The sequence below is a fragment of the Montipora foliosa genome, chromosome 2, assembly GCF_036669935.1.
Source record: "Montipora foliosa isolate CH-2021 chromosome 2, ASM3666993v2, whole genome shotgun sequence".
In the NCBI taxonomy this organism is placed as follows: Eukaryota; Metazoa; Cnidaria; class Anthozoa; order Scleractinia; family Acroporidae; genus Montipora; species Montipora foliosa.
This window is the reverse complement of record NC_090870.1, coordinates 20,071,270-20,074,209: the sequence shown is the minus strand read 5'-3', so window position 1 is coordinate 20,074,209 and position 2,940 is coordinate 20,071,270. Positions and strand designations below refer to the sequence as shown.

At 39.8% G+C, this 2,940-nt stretch overlaps 1 pseudogene; it reads right to left on the bottom strand.

Moving 5' to 3' along the window:
• LOC137991304 (uncharacterized) overlaps positions 1–710 on the bottom strand; it is a 3,596-nt pseudogene extending 2,886 nt beyond the window's left edge.
• Between the last annotated feature and the right edge of the window lie 2,230 nt (positions 711–2,940).

Sequence of the window (2,940 nt, the reverse complement as noted above, 5' to 3'; positions counted from 1 at the left end):
GTCTAACTACAACATTAGCAACGTTGCATAGACGTTTGGGTTTTTTGTTCCGTGGGATTGGACAAAGGAATGTCAAACAGCTTTCGAGAGCTGTAAGGAAGGTCTTACTAGTGATTCACTATTAGTTCACTATGACTTGAAGAGGGAGTTACGGCTGGCCTGTGATGCATCAAGTTATAGCCTAGTAGCTGTACTCAGTCATGTCATGGATGACGGGCGGGAGAGGCCAGTAGCCTATGTCTCCCGTACCCTAACCCCCAACGAGAGAAACTATGCACAAATAGAACGAGAAGCTGTGTCTATTGTGTATGGAGTAAAAAAAAATCATAAGTTTTTGTACGGACGAAAGTTAACATTAATAACCGATCACCAACAAAGGCTATATTGGGCCCTAAGGCTGCAATTCCCACCTTGGCAGCTGCCCGCATGCAACGATGGACCATTATTCTCTCTACTTATGACTATTGTATTGAATACAGAAGGTCGGAGCAACATAGTAACTGTGATGCACTCTCCCGATTACCCCATGAAGACTCCAAGATTGGGGGCGAAAGTGAAATCTAAAGGGTGAGTGCTATCGATGGGGACTTCCCAATAACAGCCAAAGATATCGGGAAAGCCACCCAATCGGACCCGTTACTGAGTCGAGTACTCACCGTCGGTGAGCTGAAAGATAAGCAGTTCATTTCTTTAAACAAACGATTCACCATGGTGAACCGTGCCGCAATAGCAGGAAATGTTACGGGATTTTTTTGATTTCACATTTACAAACTACAATCCTAGACAAAACTGTTGGGAAGGTTAGCACTTTTGAAGTCTTTATTGCTTCTCTCCCCTCCCCCCTCCTTCAATGTTGTGCAAAACTGAATGGTTTCAGTGGAAAATTGTTGACTTACCTTCCAACATTGAATAGGGGGGAGGGGGGCTACGTAAGAGAAAGTGAAACTATTTCTTTTGAGCTTTAACAGAAGCAGGTTGAAATACAGCTCTGGTGTGGTTCATTTACATAACCTTCCCAACTACTTTTGTCTATGATTGTCTGAAAATTCTGGGCGTGGTCTTAAATTGGAAAGACGACTTTTTTCTTAGCGTTTACAGATTATCGCTTGCTTTAACATTTAACTGCTTTTTGCCATGTTATCGTGAATTTTAGGCGTTGATCTGGTTAAAAATAAGGCAAGTTTTCAACTTCATACATGTGTTAGGACGTGCTGTTACATTAGTGTCTCAATGGTATTAAATTGTAAAGCAAGTAACATGATGAAAATTCCTTCGTAAATGAACAGAAAGGGGAGGGAACTAAATGATAGTTAATGAAAGTTGAAAGGTCAAACGAGTTCACGGACTAAACTCTTACAATGGCGGACGTCAGTTGCACTTTGCCAAGTTGAGAGCAGCGCCTTTTAAAAACGTGATGTGTGCATTTCAAACAGTCACATTAAATAAGTAAATTAACAGTGATTACTTTTTTTGCACCAGTAGCGTGAGTAGGATGGCCTGTCAATCATTGACCTATTTTGGGAACAGTAAACATGTATGTGAACATTACTCCATGACATTACTCCATAAGAAAATGCGAAATATATGCCCAATGAATGTGATATTTTGCAACAATAACGTAGTTATATGTAAAGCATACTGGAATACGTACACTGTATTTCTGATTATGGACAAAAGTTATTGTATCTACTTATTTTCAACATTACTCCATTGAAACCATGTATACAGAAAGGTTAATTAGATGCATTATTTCAGTTTAAGCTCTCTTTATGGAGTAATGTTGCAGTTTACCTAAAATAAAGCTGAAATGACCATGCAAAGTCCTACTACTATTTCCTTTGAACCCCTTTACACTCCAGTTTCAATAATTTATCTGTAGCTGTGCTGTTAAGGCATTATTTTAGGCTTCGAAAATGGAGTAATGTTGGGAGTGATGTCGGGAGTAATGTAAGTGCTCTCGCACTGCTCGCACCATTTCTTGCTAAATCGATCGAAATAAAACAGTTTTTGGCATTCTTCCAACGTCCTCCAAAAAGAAAGCTATCTTTTAACGAATATGAAACATCAAACAACAAAAATGTATTTTTTATGGCATTCTTAGTAAACACTTCCCCAGCAGAACGGATTTTGGAGTAACGTTGTGAAGCGTCACGCAAGTATGAAATCCAAATCATAAAACGAGGATTTTAACCAAATTTCAGTATTGTGAGATTTTATTTATGCATTGGAAAGTACATTATAAGAACGCGTCCAGAATAACAAATGGAAGCCACACGTCAAATACTACGAGAGTTATACGCGTTCAAAGCAGATTTCCTACTCTCATACAATCCTAGACAAAACTGTTGGGAAGGTTAGCACTTTTGAAGTCTTTATTGCTTCTCTCCCCTCCCCCCTCCTTCAATGTTGTGCAAAACTGAATGGTTTCAGTGAAAAATTGTTGACTTACCTTCCAACATTGAATAGGGGGGAGGGGGGCTACGTAAGAGAAAGTGAAACTATTTCTTTTGAGCTTTAACAGAAGCAGGTTGAAATACAGCTCTGGTGTGGTTCATTTACATAACCTTCCCAACTACTTTTGTCTATGATTGTAGTTTAGATTACAACTTCGGGATGGGATGGTTCTTATGCCCGGTAACTCTTTCCCCCTTACGTATCGAGCTAAAGTATCTGGTGAATCGCACGGTGAATCGTTGACAATCACTTCTCAATTGCAATTTGCATACATTAAGTCCATTTTAATTTAATCATCCTGTAAATTCTTCTTGAGTTGGTACCAGCTCCACATCGGCACCACTCGATATATTATTAACCGAACCTCACAAGACGTCAGCGACCCCACCTCTCTAGCTTTATTCCCTTCGCTAACCGTTGTCACGCCTTCAAATGCCAACATCAGTACCAGTGCAAGGAAGATCGCCCTTATTTCGCTCGATTCTC